This window comes from Phascolarctos cinereus, unplaced genomic scaffold (genome assembly GCF_003287225.1).
Source record: "Phascolarctos cinereus isolate Bilbo 61053 unplaced genomic scaffold, phaCin_HiC Scaffold_5;HRSCAF=322, whole genome shotgun sequence".
NCBI lineage: Eukaryota > Metazoa > Chordata > Mammalia > Diprotodontia > Phascolarctidae > Phascolarctos > Phascolarctos cinereus.
The window spans coordinates 131967030-131992935 of record NW_027555958.1 but is presented as its reverse complement, the minus strand read 5'-3'; the positions used below and the strand labels follow the sequence as shown (position 1 = coordinate 131992935).

General features: G+C 37.1%; 1 protein-coding gene across 1 annotated transcript in view; it reads left to right on the top strand.

Moving 5' to 3' along the window:
• The window catches only part of NCOA7 (nuclear receptor coactivator 7), a 175110-nt gene that overhangs the window by 93681 nt on the left and 55523 nt on the right, over positions 1–25906 (top strand).

Here is a 25906-nt window from a genome sequence, read left to right as displayed (position 1 = left end):
TACTTTGCAGCTCAGGAAATATTATACCCATTTTGGAAATGAGAAAACTGAAGCAGACATGTTAAGAGACTTATAGAATAAAAAAGTATATCATATTCATTTTAGGAAATTAAACATAATTGAGCTGAATTATTTAGTACCACTGAGCTGAGTAGATCTTTGAGAGCATATCTAAGATAATCATGCCTGGCTTCCAGACAAAACTGTGCCTAAACCAGTGGTACTTAATCTTTTTAAATGTGTCATGGACCCCTTTGTCAGGTTTCTGTTGAAATCTACGGACCCCTTCTCAGAATTCTCAGAATAATATTTTTAAATGCATAAAAATAAAATATACAGGATTACAAAAGAACAGATTATACTGAAATACAGTTATCAAAATATTTATTAAAAATAAGTTCATGAACCCAGGATAAAGATCCCTGGTCTAAGCTATCCTGGAAAGATAGGCTTTTGTTTGACTCTCAAGTCTCTAATGGGAAAAGATTTTAAAACTTCCCTTAATAATATATTCTGGTTTTGCATAATTTCTATAAATGTAATTGAATCCATTCATCCATCCAACTAACATTTATTGAGAATCTTTTATAAGGAAAGCATAGTACTAGGTACTGAAGGATGCTTTCAAGAAGCTTAAAATGTTGTATGAGAGATAACATATATATTCAAATATATGCAATGGAACATAAGTATGCTGTGAGCTCCTTGAGAGCAGAGATTGTTTTTCTCTCTCCTTGTATCCTTAGTCCTTACTTAGCATAATACCGTGTAGATCGTAGGTTTTTAATATGTACTTGCTGATTCTGAGGAGGAAAGACAGTTGGTATTTAATAAATGTTTTTTGAATTGAATTGAGCTGAAATACAATTTTTGCTTTGAAGGGATCAGGGAAGAATTTGTGGAGGAGGTAACTTTGTTCTTTGTATATGGGGCAGCTAACACAAGCCCTAACATAGTAGTGTTCAGTATAAATGTTTGTTGAATTGAGATGAATTAATCTGCATCTTGAGTCATGGGTAAGACAGAAGAAGAGGAAGAAGGCAAAGGAGGATGTCCCTGGTATGAGGAAACTAGCTAACTATGAAGACTCTGAATAGAGAAAAGTAAGGCTAGAACAGAGGTGATGAACTGGGAGAGCAAGGAGATACTGAGATTGTGATTGATGAGAAGAGAGGGGAAATGAGCTTAGAATAAGGCTAGGGAAGAGGTGAAGGAAAGGAATTTGTGAAACAAAAACTTTGGAAGCATGGGAGTAAAGGACTTGCCTCATGAGGTTACTGTCAAGAATAATTTTGTTCATTTTAAAGTGGTGTGTAAATCAGAACTATTATGGAAGTGAGGGATGTGCATATACAGGGCCAAGTAAGGGAGTCATAATAGTCCTTGCTAGAACAGCCACTTTCAGACTACTTTGCCACAACTACTCAGCCTCAAAGAGATTCCCTTAAAGTTTTCATCCTCCAATTTTACCAACCTTTCTAAATCCTTGTTGTTGTTATCTTTGTACCTCCTGGTTACTTTCTTTCTACCTTCAATGACCTTAAGTTAAGACCCTAAATGCCCTTGAATTCTTGCCTTCAGTTCATCCAACTCCTCAAATTCCACAGGTTTCTAATTTATCTTGGACGCCAAAAAAGGTCGTTACAATTTTGACCTAATCTAACCAATCCCCTAAAACTTTTCTTCATCCAAAAGCTCAAACTCTAAAATCACCCTTTGATCACGATTTCCTGTGCTTCAACCATCCCACTGCCCCACTCCTTCTAAATCCATTGTTTTAAAATTATAATGACCTCAGGTCACAGAATCATACAGAATTTGAAAGTTAGAAGAAACCTCAGCAGCCATCCAGTCCAACCAATAGAGGAAAAGAATCCCCACTATAGCATACCCTACAAATAGCCATCTATACTATGCCTGAAGACCTCCAAGATGGAGGAACTACCACCTCCCAAGGTGGCCCATTTTACTTTTTAATTGCTAGGAAGTCATTCCTGACAGCAAATCTAAGTTTTTCTCCTTGCTACTTCCTTCCGTTGTTCCTCGTTCTGCCTTCTAGGGCCAAACAGAGCAAATCTAATCCCTCTTCCTATTACAATCTTTCAAATGTTTGAAGATAGCTATCAGATCCCTCCTGAGTTTTCTCTTCACCAAACTAAACATTCCAGATTCCTTCAGCCTTTCTTTCCATGACATGGACTCAAAGCCCTTCACCATCCTCTGGATGATCTCCAGCTTATTAATGTCCTCCTTAAACCATGGCACTCTGAACTAAACACACCACTCCAGGTGTGGTCTGGCCTCGGCTGAGTCCAGAACAGCTATCATGTCTGTATTCCAGGAAGCTTTGCCTTTTGATTGCAGCCCATTTGTTCTTTTGGCTGCCAAATCACACTGCTGATTCACAATAAATTTACAGTTCAGTAAAACCCTGAGATCTTTCTCAGACTGTGTCTGACCACACCTTTCCCAGGAATTAAAAGCAAGTTCACTGGCCTATACTGTACAGGCTTTTTTTGAAAATTGGGACAATATTTGTACTTTTTCTACTATGTACCTCACCTATATTCTCCATGATATTTCAATTATGATAATTACTCAGCAACATCCATAAATTCTTTAAGTACCTGAGGAAATAGTTCATTTATACAAGGTACACTTGAATTTATCAAGAGCAAGTAGATGCTCTGTCTTATTATAGACTTACTTAACTGGCAACTAAGTGGCACAGTTGATAAAACACTGAGCTGAGTCAGGAAAATATGAGTTCTAATGCATCCTCAGATATTTGCTAGCTGTGTGACCTTGGGCATGTTTTTAAAGCCCTTCATAACCTGGCGCCTTCTTAGCTTTCCTGTATTCCTTCACCTTACTCTCTTCCACATATTCTGATCCATTGATACTGGCCTCTCTGCAAGTTTCTCATACGCAATATGCCATACAATTTCCCAACTCTATACAATTTCACATTCTATCCCACACACCCAGAATTCTCTTCTTCCTCATCTCTGCCTTTTGGTTGCTCTAGCTTTCTTTAAGTCTCAGCTAAAATTCTACTTTCTGCAAGAAGCCTTTTGAGGTCCCCCTTTGAGATTACCTGCAATTTGCTCTGTATATATCTTATTTGTATATAGTTTTTTGCACATTTTCCTCCCCGTTGGAATTTTAGCTTCTTGAGAGCAACTACTATTTTTGCCTTTCTTTAAATCCTTAACACTTACCGTAATGCCTGGCACATAGTAGGTGCCTAATAAATGCTTGTTGACTGATTGGCTGACCAACTTGCCCCCATACTAATCCATTCTGCTAATTTTCTTTGATCTCCCAGTACTAGTTGACCAGAGGTACCTATTTTCCCTTTACCAACTGTCTCCCTGAATTGCTGTGTTAGCCAGAGCAGGTTAGGGTTCCTAAGCCTGGTTCTGGTAAGGATGGTTCATATTGCTACAATTACTTTCTCTTGCTAATCTCCTGCTGCCTCCATTTTCTCATTTCCCATTCCCTTCTTAGCTCCTTGCAATTTGGTTTCCAATCCCACCACTAAACTGAAAATATTCCCTCCATGGGCGTATCAACTGTCTCTTAACTGCTAAATCCAGCAGTCTTTTCTGAATTTTCATCCTGATTTCTCTGCAGCATCTAACACTTATTAAATTTCCCCCCTCCTAAACAATCTTTCTTCCATGGGTTTTCATAACTCTGTACTTTCCTGGTTCTCCTACTACCTGCCTGATCAGTCTTTCTCATTCTTCTTTGCTGGATCATTATCTGAGTCTCATTCCCCTCTTCCAAGTTGTATCCTAAGGGCTCCATTCTTTTCCTTCATCTCTTAGTGATCTCATCATTCCTGTGGGTTGAGTTATCATCTCTATGCATATGTCATACAAAGATCGAAATACCACTGTTATCTCCCTCTTAGATCCAAACACCCCAGTCTGAGATCCACACAACAGGCTTGCATGAAATCTTCACTTAGATAGCAACAGGCATCTTAAATTCAACATGACAAAAACATAGTTCATTATCGTCTCAAAAACCCCACCTTACGTAGGTCTTCTTGAGGTCAACCACCTCCCTCAGCCTCCTTTCCCCTCCCATTAGAGTGTAGAAGGACAGAGTACTAAATTCTTACTACCTTCCTTTATAGAAGGCAGAAACTGGACTCAGTTCACTTGACTTTACATCTGCTTCCCTGCCTGATTTCAACTCCATTGAACAAGATGCCCACCCATGAAAAGCTCATCACTTCTAAACTCACCATCATGCTTCTAACTCAAGCCTTGCATCCCTTAGCTTTTCCCCTATGATTGGAATACAAAAGTCCCCCAATGCTTTGCTTTATGGAGGGCAGAAACTGGACTCAGCTCACTTCATTTTGCATCTGATGCCCTGCCTGGTTTCAACTCCATGGAACAAAATGCCCTTGTGCACTCCCCGATATCCTGTCTCCCTTCTCACCAATTTCCTGCCTCCTTTTGTGGGTTGTCTCCTCCTCTAGATTATAAACTCCTTGAGGGCAGGGACTGTCTTTCTTTTTATTAATTGTATCCTGATGCTTAGCATAGTGCCTGGCACATAATAGATGCTTAATTGGATTGGATCACTGTCTTTCCAGTCTCTCAGATTCATAACCTAGCATCATCCTCAACACCTCTCAACCCCACTTGTCCAAACCAATTGTCTTGTGAATTCCATGTTCACAATATTTCTTCTGTCCTTCTTCTATCTTTAACCATATTTGTTTTGTGACTTTGTCAAGAAGCTAGGTGGCACAGTGGATAGAGTAGTATTGGATTTGGAATAAGGAAGACTGGAATTCAAATCCTTCCTCAAATGCTTACCAGCCGTGTGACTCTGAGCGTGTCATTTAGCCCCTCTCAGCCTTGGGTTCCTCACCTACAGGAACCCCACTTTGGGTTCCTGTAATTTGGGAATAATAGCTCCTAACTCATTAATTGTAGAGAGATTAAATAAGATAAGGGAAGGCTAAAAGGAAGAGAATAAGCAGTGGCTAAATTATGTTATAATTTGTTCCTCATAATTGTTCAACTTTAAAGGGGTGGAGAGAGAGAAGTATTTATTAAGCATTCCCTATGTGCCAGGCACTATACTAAGCACTTTACAAATATTGTCATTTGAGCCTCACAACAACCATGAGGGGTAGGTACTGTTATTATCCCCATTTTACAGTTGAGGAAAATGAAGCAAACAGATGTTTAAGTGTCTGAGTCTGAATTTGAACTCATTTCATCATGACTCCAGACCCAGCACTCTATCCATTGTGCCCACCTAGCTGCCTAATATATGTAAAGTGCTTTGAAGATCTTAACATGCTATATAAATGCTAGTTGCTTTATTATATTAAAATATTGTTGTTATTATCACCTCAGACCCTCATCATCACTTACCTGAAATGTTGCATTAGCCTGTTGAGTGAGCCTACCTTCATTTTCTCTCCTATCCAATTCATACTCTACCCAAATGAAAAACTGTTATTACTACTGCACAGGTCTGACCCTGCTCTAGTATCTTCAGTGCCCCCCTTTTAAAATGCAAACCCTTTAGCCTGGCATTTTAAGTCTTCCACTATCTGTTTGCCACCTACTTTTACAGTGTTGTTTCATTTTATTCTCCATATACTGGCCAAACAAAGTGGTACATGTTGGCATTTCACCTCTGCCTTGTAAGTTTCTGGCTTCAAAGCACCACTCAGGAAAGATCTTTCCTGATCTTTGCATTAGTTAGTGTTCTCCCCTCCCAGATAACTCTCTACTGGAGTTATTTTGCATTTATTCTGTCTATATTTTGTAAATACCTCTCTATCCGTTGTGCCACCTAACTTCCCTCAAGAACTTTTTAAAAAAAAATTTATTTTCAGTTCCAAATCCTTTCTCTCCTTCCGTTCTCTATTCAATGGTTGGGGAACCTGCAGCCTCGAGGTCACATGTGGCCTTCTAGGTCCTTTGGATTGAATCCAAATTTTACAGAACAAATCCTTTTTTTAAGGAGATTTGTTCTATGAAGTTTTGATTCAGTCAAAGGGCCACACTTGAGGACCTGGAGGGCCACATGTAGCCTTGAGGCCACAGGTTCCCCACCCCTGCCCTACCTCATCCATTGAGAAGGCAAGAAATATGATACCCATTATGCATATGAAGTCATACAAAACATATTTACATATTAGCCTTGTGTTGGGGGGAGAAAAAAACAAGAAAAGTAAAGAAAGAAGACTTAAAAACATGCTTCGGTCTGTCATAGCCCATCAGTTTTCTATCTGGAGGTAAATAGCATTTTTTCATCATGAGTCCTTTGGAATTATTGTGGGTCATTGTACTGAGTAGGGTAGCTAAATCTTTCAGTCGATTGTCATTACAGTATTGCTGTTACGTGTACAACATTCTTTCAGTTCTGTTCACTTCACCTTGCGTAAGTTCATATAAGTCTTCCCCGGCTTTTCTGAAATCATCCTCGTTGTCATTCCTTACAGCACATTAGTATTTCATCACAATTGTTATACCGTAACTTGTTCAATCATTGTCCAATTGATGATTAATTGATTTTAAAATGGGACTCAGACTTCATATAAACTTCTCAGAAACACCTTTATTGCAGAGATCAAAGCTTGCCTGTATATCTCCACATAGAAAACTGTAAATCAAACCTTACGTTACTATAAGGTGCTGCTAGCACAAGCATACAGGTGACCCTTGGAATTGCTGCACCCAGCAAAACTGAGGAGCTGTCCTAAGACTTTGTTGTGATTTCAGTAATGATATATAATGTGGTAACAGCTTATCTGCTTATCTAATAAATTTATCTAATGAACCATTACCTCTTTTTAAAAAGGTAAAAGTATTATTTTAAAATATCACAGTAACTGAGTATTGAATAGAAATATATCCTCAGACTGCTTTAGTAACAGATTATATTTTTCAGTTTAACTTTTATGAGTCTATAAAAGATTGCTGATAACAAAAGCATACTCTTTTTCTTTGTGTACTAGTTTGATTCTTAGTGCGTCATTTATTACTTGGCTTAATGGATATTTTATCACAAGCCATTTTACAATCTAGAAAAGTCACAAATGTTAGCCTATCAGAACAGACCTCCATGTTCTTAATATTCCTTTTGCGTTCTATAAGATCACAAATTTTCTTTCATTGTTGTTGGGAAGGTGAAAGGGAATATGACTCAATTATACATTTTTGCTTTAAACATTTTGAGTGGTTTGCACATTTGTTTTCCTTTTTTCAATGTTAACTTATTATTTCTTTTTTCAGCTCGCCTCAAACGCTCTATCACTTAAGAGGTTTACAAATGTGTAATAATTTTTGAGTGTAACATCTTCTGCTCTATAAATTATCTCACTTACAGTAAGACAGCTTCTTAATTCAATACAGATACTCTCCCCATAGTCAAAACAGTTTAGTTTGTTAGTATTATATTTCTTTACCAGAAAGGAATTTAGTTAGTGTGCCTAATAGATTCCAAAGGGTATAATTTTCTGCTCTACTATCCCTGCCGAAACACACAGGTATTACAATGTTGTGCACATTGCAGGCAAATACGGAAATTCTAGATAAGGTGTTCATTTTTGGCAAGCTCCATTTTTGTCCGTAGCAAAACAGTAAATTAAAGTAGATTGTGGACATTTGCCTGACTGGATCTGTGCTACTTTGAGAGATTCACTTTGACATTATCTTAAGCTAGTGATAGAGATTTGTTTGGACCACAGGTGGGGAACTTGCAGCCTTGAGGCCACACGTGGCCCTCTATGTCCTCAAATGTGGCACCTTGACTGAATCCAAACAATTGTTCTGTGAAGTTTGGATTTAGTCAAAGGGCTGCACTTGAGAACTAGAGGGCCACATGTGGTCTCCAGGCTGCTGGTTCCCCACCCCATTTTGCCATGACAAATAATTGAAACCAATGTAAATTGCCTTGCTTTTGCAAAGCAAATCTGGTTTTAGCCAAACTTATATGTTTTCATGGTTGCTTTCCTTTTATTTATGCAACTCAAGAAGTTTTTCTAAAATTTGCATTCTTAAAACATGTAATTCTTGGAGATTCTTTTGTGCCTTCAAAAAACCGATTCGCCAAATTAACTGAGTCTAAATTGTTTTTTTATGTGTTGTTAGATTTGGCCAAATCTAGATGCACAACTCTAGATCAGGGATTCTTAATTTGAGGTCCATGGAACTTTAATGGGGAAAAAATATTTCCATCTTTATTTTCACTATCCTCTAACTGAAATTTACCGTTTCCTTCAGTTAAAAATATTGCTCTGAGAAGGGGTCGATAGGATTCCTCAGACTGCCAAAGGGGTCTGTGACATTTAAAACAAAAAAAAAAGAACTCCTGCTCTAAACGAACTTGTACATTAGATGCTGTTTAGAGTGAATTTAGATTTTCCAATCCCTCAGAAGTTCTAGTACTACTTTTGACCCATAGTGCTATTATGCTAAATGTATACAAAAATTATCCTTCCTTTCTGCTGTACCCACCTGTTGCTAAGTCTATTACTGTTTGTAACTTATTTTTGCCCTAGAGGTCACGTGAACCTTATGCAAAGCAAGCCACCCAGTTTCTGACTGCTACTACTACATGAGCCAGTTCACCCACATTCCATACACACATCACATTGTTTGAAGTAAGTTTTATTGTATCATTTCTAGCATTTCCCTCTGTCTTTATTGCTTGTTACCCCATTCCAGCTCACTGTGCAACAGTTGCTTGGGAATTCTGCTATCGTGTGGTTAAATAAATTTAAATTTAAGTAGACTCAATTAAACAAATACTTATAAAGAACTGATTGCAAAAGGCACCATGGTAAGCTTTGACAATGCAAAGATTTATTTTAAAAAAACCACAATCCTTGATCCCAGGGTGCTTATATTATAGTAGATAGATGGGATCTTTAACACAAATAACCCTAGTACAAGTTCCAGTGATCAAGGGCATAGGTGAGGTGAAACTGAGTGGCCTTAGCAACTGAAAGAGGGAGGGATCACTTCTGGGTAAGTTGTTGGTGTGACAGTGTGGGTGGGGATGTGATGGAGATGACACCTAAGCCAGGTCTTGACTAATAGCAGGCCCAAGGGATTGTGGGTACAAATGCACAGAGGCCCAAGAGAGCAGGATGAGATTTAAGAATGGTGAGTAAGCCAGTTTGACTGGAGCACAAAGTGTACAAAGTGAATAGTGATATAAGGATGGAAAAGTAGGTTGATGTCAGACTGTGGAGGCCTTAGAATGCCAAGCAAATGAGTCTGTATTTTATTCAAGGAGCAGTAGGAAGTTAATGAAGGCTTTTTAGCAGAGGAAGGACGTGGTTTGACTTGTGCATTATGAAGGTTATTTTGGCAATAGTGTGAAGGACAGATTGGAGAGAAGAAAAAACTGGAAGGGTGTGAACTAGAGTGGTGGCAGTATGAATAGAGAGTAGAAGACAGATACAAGTAATATTGCTGAGTTTGAATCTATGCAACTTGGAGACTGGATATGAAGGAGGTAAAGAAAAGAATCAAATATGATTCCTAGGTTTCCAACCGGAAGCACTGATTTCCTAATCTGACCCAACAGTTGTTGTTGTTGTTGTTGTTGTTTGTCCTTCTTTCTTGAAGAGGACTATGACACCAGGAAAGTGATGCCATCGCTTGCAAGTGAATCGGATTTAAGTGAGGGAGGGCTGTGCAAAGTCACCAGCCTCACTTTCTCCTCCAGAGCCATCTGGGTCCAAGATATAGATCAGGACACCTGGAGATGGTCCCTTACCCAACTGTAATATGTTCCTGAAAGCCTTACTTTCATTCTGACAGATTGTTTGTATTCCAGGGCCTTCCTATTGAGGACCCTGCCTTCTAACTGTGTTAAGTATGGCTTATTAAAGATGAAAGCAACACTGCTCTAGAAGCTGATACTCACACAAGTAGAGTAAAAGCTTCGTGGCCTCCAAGGAGTTTGATGACAAGGAGTTTATCTGGTCTGGAGCTCGATATCTTACACTAAGCCATCTGTCCTATATACTCATCAATAGATAGATGTCAGGAGAATTGATTGACAGTTTTTATACTTGTGTTGCTGATAAAAATCTTTGGTTGTGATGAGTTTCCTGATGCAAGTTGGCCTAATCTCAGTCATCTTTTTTTAAAAAAAATATTTACTTTTTTGTAACATTTTGAGTTCTGATCTATCTCCCTCTATCCCAACCCTGCACTGGAGAAGGCCAACATTTCTCACACATACACACACACACACACACACACATACACACACACATAATATATGTATGTGTATGTTTTATATATATGTGTATGTGTATATGAAACCATGCAATACATTCTTCTATATTTCAGTTCTTTCTCTGGAGGTAGATAACATCTTTCTTCATAAGTCCTTTCTTCATAGGTCACCTTGCTCAGAATAGCTTAGTCATTCACAGTTATTCTTCAAACAGTATTGCTATTACTGTATGCAACATTTTCTTGGTTTGCACATTTCAGTCTGCATTATTTCATTCAAGTCCTTCAATGTTTTTCTAAAATCAACCTACTTATCATTTCTTACAACATAATAATACTCTATTACAATCATATACCATGACTTATTCAGCTATTCCCTCAATTTCCAGTTCTTTGCCATCACAAAAAAGAGCTGCTATAAATATTTTAGAACATATGGGGTTTTTTTCCCCTTTTTCCTTGATCACCTTGGGAAACAGACCTAATAGTAGTATTGCTGGGTCAAAGGGTATACGCAGTTTTATAACTCTTTGGACATAATTCCTGATTGCTCTCCAAAATGATTTGATCATTTCACAGTTCTACTAACAGTCTGTTAATGTCCCAATTTTTCAACATTCCCTCAACTTTTGTCACTTTCACCTTCTATCAGTTTAGTCAGTCTGATAGGTATGAAATGGTATCTCAAAGTTGTTTTAATTTTCATTTCTCTATTCAATAATGATTTTTTCATATAATTATACATAGCTTTGATTCATTCATCAGAAAATTGCCTATTCATAGGGACCATTAATCAATTAGGGAATGTCTCACGTTCTTGTAAATCTGACAAAGCTTTCTATATATTTGAAATGTGAGACCTTTATCTGAGAAACTATAAAGTTTTCCCCCCAACCTTCTTCTTTCCTTTTAACCTTGGCATCATTGGTTTGATTTGTACAGAAACTTTTTAATGTAATGTAATTAAAATTATTCATTTTACATCTCATAGTGTTCATTACCTTTTGTTTATTTATGAATTCTTGTATCCATAAATTCAATAGATATATGTTCCATGTTCTTCTAATTTACTTATGATATCTCCCTTTATGTCTAGGGCATATATCCATTTTGACTTTATGTTGCTAAATAGTGTAAGATATTGGTCTATCTGTGTCTAGTTTCTGCCAGATTGCTTTCCAGTTTTCTCAACAATTTTTACCAAATAGTGAATTCTTATCCCAAAAGCTATTGGAACATATCATAGTGTAGAAGTGCACTGAGATTCTGGTAGTTCACAGTTGACAATCGTATAGTAAGTCACAGCCAGAATTATTCTAGCAAAGCCTTGGCAATAAGATACTAAAATAGTTGCCACAAATATTTTTCACCTAATTTCTGAAGGATTATTATAGTCATGACATGTTTAAAATTATGGGACATTTCCTTAGCAATTCTTATGGTAAATGGAATAATTTATATACACCCTTCCTGCTGGTTAATCTCACTAGGTATGCCATTAGAGTCTGAGCTTAACAGTCCTTCACAACTGACTGAAGACAGACCAGACCTCCAAAGCTGACAAAAGTTACATCTTGGTATATGTGCTGTGGTGCACAGAGCCTCATGTACCATATTCTTAACATTGTATTCCTTTTTATTTTTTTTTTTTATGGAGTTAGAGCCAGTCATCTTCACTGTTTCTGTGGTAAAAAGGTAGGAAATGTCATTTTGGATCAGTAGGTGGTGCAATAGGCATTGTGTTTTTCATATTTTCTTTTCTGGGGCTCTGGTTGTTATATGTACTTTATTCTGCACCTAGTACTCATTAGAATATAGGGCATCACCTAAAGGCTTGGCTGCATATTGTTTTCAGGTAACTACCTCCTGAAAACAATGAATCTATGATGAATATTTCTATAGGCCCTCCTTATTGCAAAGTAGTGAACATCATTTTTGAATATAATTTTAGTAATGTTTGGAAAAAGTTCATTGAAAATCATTTGATTTGTTTGCTTCTTTTTGCTAATTAAGTGGAATCAAACTATACATGAAAATCATTCTCTGCTGTAGCATACTTATTCAGCTGCTCTAGTATCATTCCCAAGTTATCAAAGAAGACTACATGTTTCAATTTCAGCAACTTTAAAAAACATTTGTGAGCAACTTCTAGACCATTGTGCTATGGAAAGACAAAGATTAAATAAGGCAGTCCCTGTTATTTGCTAAGGAATACAACATAGAGGTGGCTAGCTGACTTACTGGATAAAATATTGGGAACTGGAGTCAGGGAAGCCAAGTTCAAATCCTACTTCAGACAATTACTAGCCATGTAAAAGTGGGCAAAGTACTTAATCTCTCAATCTCAGTTTCCTCATCTGCTAAATGGGGAGAATAGCAGTACATATCTTACAAAGTTGTTGTGAGGACCAAATAAGATAACATATGTAAAGTGCTTTGCAAACTTTAAAGTTCTATGTAAATGGTAGGTTTTTTTTTAATATCATCTCTTATATGAAACTCAGCTTTTCCTGCTAATTTTCTATATTCTCTTGATGTCTGAAAGAGCATAGCAGTTAAGATCTTACTACTCAGTATCATGGAATGGTCACTAAAAGTAGACGAACACTGGAAATGGTCATGACTCTAAAGTAGTTTGTGGGAAAGTAGAAGAAAAGAGGAGGAGGAATAAAGGAAGTGGGGGAAAAGGCAAGAAATATTTTATTGAGGTAGAGATAATCAGATCTAGTTTCATCTACAATCCTTTTTCAGCTTTAAATCTGTGATTCTGTTATTTGGACAAGTCTTTTCATACTTCATTTGTTCCAGATTTTCATTTTTCATTCTTACTTTTTTATGTTTTCAATGTACATAAGAAAGATATTAGAAAATAAAATGTTCATTACTCATATTTTCACTGTTAATTGCATTTGACTTTTTCAAGTCTGTGGCAGTTCTCCTATAATTTTTTCAATTTGCTTTCCATTAAGTACAATTTAGTAAACATTTATTATGTAACTAAAATGTGTAAGGTATTGTGCTGGAGTTACAAATATTTCGAAATCCTGCTCAGGGATTTACATTCTAATGAGAGAGAGCTAGTATATACACAGATAGGTATAATAAAAGGTGTGCAGAGCAAATGTAGAATCCAGAGGACTCATTTTAGGAAAATTTGAAGAGGTAGAGGTTTGCTATTGGTGAGGATCAGGCAAGGCTTTGTGCAGGAGGTAGGGCCGGATCTCAGCCTTGAAAGAAGAAGATTCTTAATGGCAGTAATGAGGACTGAGTGAATTCAGGACATGAGGGACTATCCACCTGGAGGCAGGAAATGGCATGTTGAGCTCAGGGAAGTAGTATAGTTTGGCTTTGTGGTTTAGTAAATGAAAGGAAGTGATGTGAATAAGGCAGGAAAGGTGGTTTGGAGCCAGATTGTGGGAGTCCTTAAATACCAGATTAAGAAGTTTTTGGTTGTTTTTTTAATTTTTTTTTGTTTGTTTTTACCCTAGAGGCAATAGGGAGCCAGCCACCATAATTACATTATTTAATTAGCCAGAATTATATCATAAAAACTATTTACTGGAAAGAATACGTTCTATCTTAGTTATTATATTATTCATGTGCTTCCTTTCCTAATAAGTTGGGATGGGAAGAGTCATATACATATAAATAGAATTATAACAGAAAGGAAAGAAGATTTTAGAATACCACTGATTTGGAATGGTACACACCGTTCCTACTGCTAGTCTTTCAGTGCCACCTTTCCCTCTGGTTCAGAAGATTTTGCCGCTAAAAGACATTAAAGAGACACTGGCTAGCTACTCTGATAAAGTGACCTAAGGGCCATGTTCTAGACAGTTCTGGAGGTTAGGGGCTCAATTTAATGGGTCCACCCAGACCTGATCAGGCTTTGGGAAGTTCATTTAATTCATTGGATCAGTAAATGGAACAGCAGTTTATTAATTTACAGTGAGAACTGTAACTTCTAGTGTTACCAGATTATTATGGCAACCATTTATTTATTCAAAAACCATTTATTAAATGCCTATTATGTGCGAGGTATTGAGGATATAAAGATACATACAAACATTCCTGGCTTCAAGTAGCTTATATTTTATTGGAGAAATAGCAGGTACACAGATAAATAAGAACAGATATGTAACATGGATACTCTAGCCCTATCAGAACCAGAGAAGTTACATCTGCCCACTCAGGGCTCCAAAACACCCTGAAAGGTTTGAAGCAGTTTTTCTACCTCCATAGACTGTTACCTACTCCCCTACCACCACCATTATTACGGTCCTATGCCTAGCCTCCAGTTCCATTTAACCACTTAATATCATGAGCCTTTACAAAGAGATATTTACTTTAAAGATATAGAAAGAACAAAAATACATTTCTCCCAACACCTTGGGTCATACTCTTACTTATACCACCTCATGTATGATGAAGTAGGTTTAGCATAAATTCAGTATTTCCCACACAGGGTTGGCCCCACCAAATTTATGTCAAGATGGACTATCACTGCAAATGAGTCCAAGTTTTAGCTACCACTGAGCTGGGGTTCAAAAGGTCACTCTCAAAGGTTTCTCCTTGCTTCTTGGGGCATTGATGTTTTGCAATACCTGCCCTAGAGTCTGATTCCCATGTTCCTGAGGCTTGCTGTCATAATCACGTTAATAGACTCAGATTCCTGCACCAAGAACATAAAAGAATGAATGAAAAGGCCCATATCTTAGGAGACTATATGGCCTCGGAGAGAAAGAAGGCCCTGAGGCCATTTCCCTTAATACATAGTTTCTCACTGGATGCCAGGAGAGATAGAGTAACCTAACTCCCTCAAATGCAAATAGATCAAAGAAATAGCAGCTGAAGCTAACAGGCTTTTCTGAAGAGGCTGATGGTTCCACTATTTACATAACCAGTTGGGGGGAAAAAAGAAAGAGCTCCTCTTCACCACATGGTCAGCCTGCCAGAACTAGTTACAGAATGTCCACATAGGCTCCATAGTCTCTCTAAGACATTTCCTTTAGACATCATCACAATTTCTCTAGCTTCTCCACATGGAGAGATTGTTAGCAGAACAAGCTGGTGGGGTCTGCACCTGGGCTAGACTGCAGTTAGAAATATGTGCAAAGTCAGTACATGATAAATTTCTGGGAGAAAGGACACTTACAACTGGGGGATCAGATCAGGCTTTATTTAGGAGTTAATACTTGAATGGAGCCTTATAAGAGACTAGGGATTCTAAGAGGCAAAGATGAAAAGGGAATGAATTCCAACCTGTGCAAAGGCATAGAAATGGCAAGTGCAATATTTTTGTTTAATTTTTTTATTATGAATTTAATAATTACAGACAATTCAAGAGACAAAGAAGAGTGGGGAAGAAGGCTATATAAGAAACTATGAACTCCTTCCATGGATAATGTTTTATTCATTTATTTTTGATTTTATATTTTCTATTTATTTTATTATTTTTATTTATATAGAGATAAGCTTAACAAGGTAGTAATAGACTTCTTGATTTGTACTTCCTTTTGTATCTCTCTCCCTTCCCTTTGTGTACTTTATATAGTACTTTGTATGGTACAGCTCAGTGTGGCTGAAATACAGACACATTCTCTTCCCAGTAAAAGTTTACTTGGAAAAAACAAATTAATTAATAAAATAATTGTTGAATACAGGTCCAGAATAAAGGGAGTTAGATATATTGAAGGGACACTTGACTCAAGCTGCGATAGCTTGAGGCAACAATATAGGGACCTTACCTGCTCAAGCAACTAAAATATTCATATCTCCCCTAAAACATTATAAAACAGGCAATTAACAGGACTGTGAAGGTAGTCCCTCATTTCCTTTTGAGCAGTGTTAAACTTGAAATGAAGTTGTGAAGGCTTGACCTTGGATCTTACTTGTCATCTCCCTATCGAGAAATAAGATAATGTCCCAAATTTTGTACTCAGAAATTCATAAATTGAAATCTCTCCAGTTTTGAAGGTAAAAGAGAAGAAATTCAAATTACAATAAAGTATCTCCCAGTTGTATTCAGAGAGTAATACAAAGTAAAAATGTTGATTATGGATCAATTTTTTTAGTGCAAAGAATTAATATCAATAATACAGGACAGTAAAACAGAATATTATTTGAGAGACCTACAATATTAGTGATAATAAGAGATGTTCCTACAGATGTAAACCAATGCTGTGTCTACAGAGAAACTTGTGTGTGTGTGTGTGTGTGTGTGTGTGTGTGTGTGTGTGTGTGTGTGTGTGTGTGTGTGTAGAGTATGGCATTTAAATAAACAATTCTCTATCCTTAATTTCTTCATTGACTTTGCTGTCAAATAAAATTATAGCATCTAACTAATCAAGTTAAAAGGAAACTTAGTAGATAAAACATTGGTAAACAGAATTTTGTGTTTTTCCTTTGTTGGATTATCACTATTTACCATAACGGAAAAGTAACCACTAGTAACAGAAAATTCTTTGCTGCCATGACCTCCTACCTAGACATTCTTCCTTACATGGATCTGTTTATCTTAGTGTTTCCAACCACAACTATGAAAGCTGAATTTCTGTCTTCATTTCCCATGGCAAGTGCACAAGGCTGAAGTTGTGGTACTTTAGTCAGATTCATGGCCATACACAAGCAGGTCAGGCAGGAAGTACTGCTAATGACATCCTTTTCAAAGTTACACTAATTCAAGTAGGGCCTCACCAGACAATGAATACAGATGAATTTTTATCCAGAGGTAGGTTGCCTAACTTTTACTTCATTTACTTTTAACTATCTTTTAATCAAACATTCAGTATGAAGAAAACTGGCAGGCTCTGTTGTGGTTAGTAAATTAAAAGGTATGAGTCTACTCATATCAAACATTTTAAAGAAAACAGAATGATACCTAAAAGTATGATACCATATCAATATCAGATAGAATGAAAAGTAAGGAAGGCTTAAGGTTAACAGCATAGTGACCATTAAAACCAATGTGTTCTACATGTATATGTTTGATAAACATTTGAATTGGATTGAAATAAAAACAGTCTCAGGTCAACTTAATTCTGAAATTCAGGATATCCCAAATCTTTAAGAGAGGCTTGATATGATTTAGTTTAAAAAAAAATTTCCTGAAAATTTTCAGTAACATCTAGCTGTGTCATTTTTCCTTGAAAAATTAAATTGGATTAATTCAACATTTCATATATATATATATATATATATATATATATATATAATGTATATTTAAATTGCAATTAATTATCCCTTCTTGAAAGGCAACATGATGTACTAGATAGAGGGCTGACCTTGGATTCAGGAAGACCTGAATTTGGCCATTGGACCATATTGTTCAGGTGACCTTATGCAAGTCATTTAACTTCTCAGTGCCTCCAGGCAACTCTCTAGGGATATATTTTAAAATGAGTTAACAATATGCATTATTTAAGGGAATTTCCATGCTAGACATTCCCTATACCAGTGAAATCCTGCTTCTCCAGCTCCCTCTACCCCAACCCTCTCCCCCACCAAAAAAACCCCTTTCCTTCCATATAACTTTGATCCAAATAACATAATTTCATAGTATTTTCATTAATCACACATAACCAAATCCTGCTATAAAACCCTCCAGCCAATTGTAGGCTCAAAGATTTAGAGCTGGGAGGGACCTTAGAGATCATCAGATCCAGCTCCATCATTTTAGAAATGAGGAAACTGAGGCTCAGAAAAGTTGTCACTTGTTCAGTGTTGCATATCTAATAAATATCTAGGAGAGAATTAAAATCCAGGTCACATAGGATCATTTCACATAGACAGAGCTAGATAACAGATTGGTAGCTGGATAACAGGTTCCTTTCATGTACAGGTAGTAAGGAAATTGGCTGTATACAATGCAAGTTCTACGAAAGGCAGGTGAATGGCATGGTGAATCCAGTGCTGGGCCTGGAGCCAAGAAGATTAGAGTACAAATGCAACCTAACACACTCAGTAGCTGTATGACCCTGGAAAAGTCACTTAATTTTTTGTCTTCCTCAGTTTTCTCAACTGTAATCTGGGGATAACAACAGTACCTACCTCACAGGGTTGTTGTGAGGATCAAATGAGATCATATTTGTGAAATACTTAGAGTGTCTGGCACATAGTGGGCTTAATAAATGCTTATTTCCTTTCTTCTAGCACAAATACTTAATTAAAGAGGCTGTATGATCTCATACAGATGATTCAACATTGGTACATTACTATACATTCACTATAACACCTTCCTCCTTTTTTTCCTTTAATGGTAATGTTAGGAAAGCATTCTTATCCTATTCAGTTCTACATATATGATACTTCCAAAGTAACAAGTTATTTACCCATTTGGCCCATACTTCATTATAGCTTTAGAACTTCTGAAATTATTATTTCTCTCTTGTATTTCATGACTAGTTATTGAATTAGGACCAACGTTTTTCCCTTTTCTACTTTCTCATCTAGAAATCAACCAGTGTAGGAAATCTTGCTCAAAGGCTTACCCAGCCATGAAAGCTAAAATCTAATCGAAGACAGTAAAGGAATTCTAAGTTTAGGTGAATGGGTGGATTCCTGCTCCTTGTGTTTAAAAATGTGGATTCTCCCTTTTGTCAGACCAGTGATATAGAAATTGATGAATGTCTTTGACCAAGATTTGGGCGCTCAATGTCACTTAGACCTTCATTGTAATATATCCCACATCTCATAATATTCATTCTCTAGTTAATTATTAACCAATCAGAGTTGATTTTCACCCTCAGGTGCATACCTTTTCAAAAGACTATAAATATCAAAGATTTAACAGACTGAGTCTCTTTGCTACTGAGGAGACAGATGAGCCTGTTTTGTTGACTGCTTTCTAAATGTAGTCAATAAAATTGATTTTAATTTATCCAGAAACTCTGTGTCTCAGAAATTTTTAATTGTCACATTTCTGAGAGCCTTGAAGTACCCATCAAGTCCAAAAGTTTTTAGCTGCCCCAGGCCGGAGGTGCTGGAAGTCGATTGCTTCTGAGACTTGTGGAGAAATTCTGGGCCGCATTTGGTGGCCATTTTTTTATTCGCTGATGAGTTTTGTTCACCATACCTTTTGACATTTCAGTTTGTATTGTGTATATAGTAAAATAACTTAAATATTATCAAAAATATTGGGTACCCTTACAACCCCTGTATTAAGAATAAGCATTTCCCAAAAGTTTGTTTTAAGTTGATTAGAACTTGTAATTCATTTTTCTTTAGAAATAATAACTTACATCATGGAGAACCTAAGGTGTGAAATGCAGAGATAAGGGAAAAAGAATAAAGTAACTGTGAAGAACTAGCTGGTATAAAATCCCTGGAACTGTTTTTCTGCTGTGAGCAGACTAGGGGCTGACTTGCCGGAATGCTTTTCCATTGCTACAACCTTCTACCTTTGTTCAGGGTTTACTTCCTTCCCTGGCTACTACCTCACAGCTACTACAAAAAACAAGTCAATCTCACACACAGACCTTTTGAAGTTTTCAATATTTTTTTCTGCTAATTAAAAAAAAAAAAGGAACAATGTACTGGGAATAAATTTGAAAGGTTCCCTTTTATACCTAACTCTTCTTTTTTCCATTTAGCTGGGTTTAAAGAAAGACAAAGTTGTGGGATTATGGGATTTATAGCTCAAAGGAGAACATCTAATCCCAGTGTCAAAAATGGGCATCAAGAGTGAGTTGCAAACCAGATTAAAACTTAATTGGGTGGCAAATTAATACCTCAATAGAGATATTAATGGTTTAACTATTATGGTATTGTTTAGGACATTATAGCCTTAAATGCTCCATTAGTATGAAGAATTTTTTTAAAAAGTAATTGGGAAATATTTAACAAAATAAATAAAAAAACCAATAGAACATAGATAATGTTAATATGTGATTTTTTTTTATTTTGGTGAGGGAATAGGGCTAAATGACTTGCCCAGGGTCTCACAGCTAGGAAGTGTCAGATGTCTGAGTCCAAATTTGAACTCAGGTCCTTCTGATTCCAGGGCCAGTGCTCTATCCACTGCACCACCTAGCTGCCCCTAATATGTGATTTTCTAAGTCAATGTGCAGCCCTCAGGGATATGTATGGTTTAATGGCTTCCTTTCTATTTGAGTTTGACACCACTGATCTAATTTAACCGCTATCCTATTTTATATTTGAACAAAGTTGAGGCCCAAATATGAGAAGTGCTTTTCCCAGTAGGGATTTGAACCCAGTCTTCTCACTCCAAATCCAATGTACTTTGTATGACCCTAAGTTCTAGCTAAAGGATTTTAGCATAATTTATCTTAATTCAAAAAAAAAAAGCTATTCTGAACATTTAGGCTCTGGAGAGAGGAAAAGGGAAACCATATGCTCTTGGACATGGGGAAAGAATAGGGTAGGAACTTTTTTTTTTTAACCCTAGAACATTAATTTTACCCAACTCGCCAATTCCTAGTTGGGCAGTGCAGCTGTTTCCTCCTCCACCTCCTTCCTCCTCCTCTTTCCACTTGAGGAGTCATACTCTTACATGTAGCTACTGTGTCCAAAGGAATATAAATTTTAATCGCGTATACTTCACAAGGGTTCTTGGGCTTTGGGGACCAGATTTTTTTCTTCCTTATTTATTCTTATCTTTTTGGGGGGTTGTTTTGGGGGGGCTTGTTTTTTGAAAAACTGGGACAGTTAGCTCTTTTGTTTCATGTAGTTTTCATTTATAATTTCTTGAAATACAGTTATCCCTTCCACGTTGAGACTTTCCTCATTGCAGCCTTGATATATTGCTGATCGACATGAGAAATTAAATGGGAATTTTGGGAGAGTTTTTTTGGAAGCCACCGATGACACTCAAAGGCCAGCTGACAATGTAGAAAAGGTTTATAAACTCAGAAATACATAAAATATATGTATGGTATTGTATAATATCAATGTATTTTATCTTTTAATACCATAAATATACCCAAATTTTACAATAAGGTACTGTAAAAACCCCATAAAAGAAAAAGAAAAAATTCAGATGCTGGTGTGAAAGGAGAGCCAAAAAAAATTTATGGGGATTCTCTAGATCTTGAGGGGGCAGCCTGCACTGCACCCTCAGTCCCTGAGGTGGAAGGGAAAACTGTAGGGCTCTGGAAAACCAGGGTTTGATAAAGCCCATTATGATTCAAATGGAGCTATTTCACTATGCCTTTAAACCCAGATCACACTAGCTTTACTAATTGGCCAACAATAGGTCCCAGCCCAAACCTCACTTGTTCATTGTTCGGGTTTTGATGGTTCCGAGTGAGTGTAAACAGCAATTATTTCTATGGCCAGAAACTCTGAGGGTCTTCTCCTCCCAGACTGATTATTTTGTGTAGGTAAACTAGGCCATCTTTTGACTCAATTCTTACCTAGCCTTTACCTGCTGAATGAGCATTGCCTCAAACAGACTGAGACCTGGGAAAGGCCTTAGCTTAAAAAGTCCAAGGTCTCCCGCTGCATCTGGGGCCATCTCCAGTCATACTGACTTAGTCCTTTTTTTTTTTCCTGACTTACGTCTCGCCACTGGACTCCGATGACTGGAGGAGAGAGTAAGGTTGATGACTCTGCACAGCTCTGCCTCACTTAAATCCAACTCACTTGCAAGTCAAGGCATCACCCTGCTGATGTCATTGGTCCTCTTCAAGAATGAAAGATGGGGACAGCTAGGTGTCATGGTGGATAGAGCACCAGCCCTGGAGTGAGGAGGATCTGAGTTCAAATCCAGCCTCAGCCGTATAATACTAGTTTAAGTGACTCTGGACAAGTCATTTAACCCCAGCTGTCTCACACACAAAAAAAAAGAAAAAAAGAAAGAAAAGGAAAAACAAAAGAATAAAGGATAAACAACAACAACCTGGTGAAGAGGAAAAAGATTACCATCAGAAGACTGCTCCCCCCTCTCCCCTCAACTAAGGTCTGAATCATGTCGATGTTGGAAATTCTTGGCTTGTTATTTATTGTTGTTCTTCCTTCCTTCCAGAGGAGGACCAATGACATCACAAAAGTGATCTCTTGATCTTTCTGTAAATTAGATTTAAGTGAGGCAGAGCTGCACCAAGTCATCAGCTTCACACTCTCCTCTAATCATCAGTCCAGAAGCAATTAACTACCAGAGCTAATCATCACTGAAAACACACTCGTAATACATGTTGGTTTTAGGGTTGAAAACTAGTTCAGCATTTGGAATTAGGTTAAGACAACCAAAGTAATTGGTCTTTTTGTACATGTTTCTTTGGTAAGAGAACAGCAGAGAATCCTCCACAAAGGAACAGGGAATTTTCTGAATGCAAGGGGCTTGTGGGATCATACTTTTTTTTTCCTGGAGAGCCAATTAAACCCAGCATACCTCTGCTCCTAAGTTCTTTCATAGCCCTAAATCCCACAATCATCGTACAATCTTATAAAAACAGATATTTATTAAACAGTTTTGAGCCTGTGCCTCCAATAGTAGCTATAGCCTTTGTATCAAGTGGAGTAAACAACTTGAGAATTATACACTAGGATTTTTCCTCTATTATTTTTTAAAATCTCAAAGCCGGCATTACTGTAATCCTTTATCTTTCGTGTCCTTTATCTTTAATGTTAATTACTTTCATGTTGCAATTTGTGGCAATAAATGGAGTAAACAGCCATAAAGATAACAGGCAAAGCTTCTCTAAACATTTTCCCAAATCATTAATAGTATGAATGTGAAAAGCAACATGAAAATTATTTTATTGCATTTTATCTACCTTGTTGCAAAAGACAGGACTCTCTAGCCTCTGCCAATGACAGCCTAATTCACGTTAATAAATATTTATTGAGCTGCTTATACAGGTGATCCATTGTACCAATGGAATACAGTTATCCCTTCCATATCACAGAGATTAGGGGTGTGGCACCTCATTGATCTGAAAAATCCCTGTAAAAATGTTTGGCCCTCCTGTCGTGCCAGAGAAGAAGTCTGAATTATTATGGTGTTAAAAGAAAATATGTTGATATTATACAGTATTATACATATATTTTATGCATTTCTGAGTTTCTAAACTTTTTCCTGTGTTGTCTGCTGACCTTTACATGTCTGCAGCTTCCACAAGGCTCTCAAAAAATTCCCATTTAATTTCTTATGTCAACCTGTGATATATCAAAACCAGGATGGGGGAAATCATGATGTTGAAAGGGTAACTATAAAGATCAATGGGAGGAGCAGGTAGGTGGCACAGTGGATAGAGCACGGGCCCTGAAGTCAGGAGGACCTGAGTTCAAATACAGCCTCAGACCTCACACTTGACACTTACTAGCTTTGTGACCCTGGGCAAGTCACTTAACTCCAATTGCCTTAAAAAAAAAAAAAGAAAAGATCAATGGGAGATCAGTCCCCTGCCCACATGGAGCTGTCGGTAGAGTAGAGGAGATGAGATATAAACACAAGTAAATGTAATGCAAGGTAGGATTTGCTGTGTACATCAACAAGGTACAGAAGAAAATGCTGAACGAATTGAGAGAAGAAATCACTTCAAGCTAGAGGAAATGGGGAAGAGGGAAAGCCTAAGCTAAAAAAATACTCAGGTAAACTTAAAGATTACAAAGTATATACAACAGGTTAGTGCAAGCATGTCAATATGTTGAGGCTATATATTTTCTAAAGTAATTTGTTCTTAATGGTTAGTCAACTTTGAAATGAAGGGAAGGAAACATATTTATTAATGCCTTAATATGTGCTTAATAACGCTAGCATGACTATGATAAATGCTTTACAAATATCATCTCATTTGATCCTCACCCTTGGGAGATGTTATTATTACCCCCATTTCATTATTAAGGAAATGGACAAAGATGAAGTGACTTACCTAGGGTCACACAACTATTAAGTGTCTGAGGCTAAATTTGAACTCAGGTCTTCCTGACTCCAGGTCCAGCTCTCTATCCACTGTGCTTCTTAGTTGCCTCGTAAAAGCCTACGATTATTGTATTTCTCCCAAATGCACATCTTTAAAACAATAATGGATTAGTGCAATGGATTAGAGTCTGAGTACATGCTCACATGTATCAGACCTAAGAAAGAGATGATTGGTCTCATGGGAACTTTAATTTCTCTATAGAATCAGTTTTTTCTACACACTTTTTGCTTTTAAAAAATTAAACACAAATTTATGAGAGGTGTGATTTTTAATGCTACATTTGTAGAGTGGTTGCTGTTTTTAAGGTTACCAAGTAGAGGGACCTAGTAGAAAGAAAACTGACTATAGAAATAGGAAGACCTGCTTTTAAGTCCCCATACTCCTTTTGTGACTGTGCAAATCACTCTCTAAAACTATTGGTTGCAAAGGAGGTAACAACCTTTGTTGGTTTGAAGCTTCCTCATCCAGAACTTTGCCAGTGAAATCACACAGTCTCACCTATATCAAAGGTGAGTTAGTGAGTTAACTCCTACAGTTAGGAAGCTTTGAGTTCAAATCCAACCTCAGACACTTACTATCTGTGTAACCTTGGGCAAATCACTTAATGTTTGTCACAGTTTCCTCAACTTTAAAATGGGGATGCCACCTGCCTCCCAAGGTCCTTGTGAAGATCAAATGAGATTCTACTTGTAAAGTGCTTAGCTTTACAAGGCACGTAGCAAGCACTTAATAAATTCTTGTTCTTTTCCCCATTCACCACGTACCCAATCCCTAACATTAAGAAGACCAGAATCAAGAACAGTAATTAAAATGGGTTTTTCAAGGACAGTAAGGGGAATATAAATATGATAAGACCTGTGCAGAATTGGCCCTAATAGAATTTGAGGGCCTAATGATTTTTTTAACTTATATTAGCAAGCTGTTCAAAGAACTACTAAAAGAAGACTACATCTTTGACTATCTGACATTGTCTTTTCTTCATCCCCTAAGGCTCTCTAGGTCCAATATAACAGAAACCTAAGGGAATTTGAAGTATAATGTTTAGATCTCTTTAGCATCTTTGCCTAGAGGAACTTAGCTGATCTCTAACAAAAGCCACGGATAGGTGTGACATTATATTGTAGGACCTCTCATTCTGTATACCAGAATCCCTCCCCTAAAACCTTGGTTAGATCTGTTCCCAAATAGTGTTGACTTTTTTAATTGTCTCATGAATATGGTGAGAACATCTCTGTTTTAATTCATTATCATCCTCATCCTCCAAGGTAAGTACTTTAAGAGGCTTCTCTCTGTGTGAAATATGTATGTTCAGTATTCTGAATACGCATATTAAGATGCATAGTATCCATTTGTATTTTAATTTTTTTAATTTTGTCTATATTTCTGGCCTCTTTATGTTGTTTTCATTTGTTTCTTTCTCAGCATTGCACAAATCATTCCCCTCTACAAATTTAAACAGTGGTATATTTACATTACTAGTAACATTAACTAAGGAGCCCAGAAACCAATCAAATTAATGGTATAGTGTATTTGTAGATACTTCTAACACTTCTGTTCTTTCGCCTTCATTTTTTTGTATGGCTGTCAGAAGGGTAACCAGTGATAGCCAGTGGTCATTTTTGTAGCACCTCTTGTATGTGCTTCCTCCTCTCCTGACACTGCCACCAGCCTCATCACCTCATGCCTGAACTATTGCAATAGCCTGCTGACCTCCCTGCCACAAGTCTCTCTCCATTCCAGTCCATCCTCCACTCAGCTCCCAAATTTATCTTTATAAAGCAA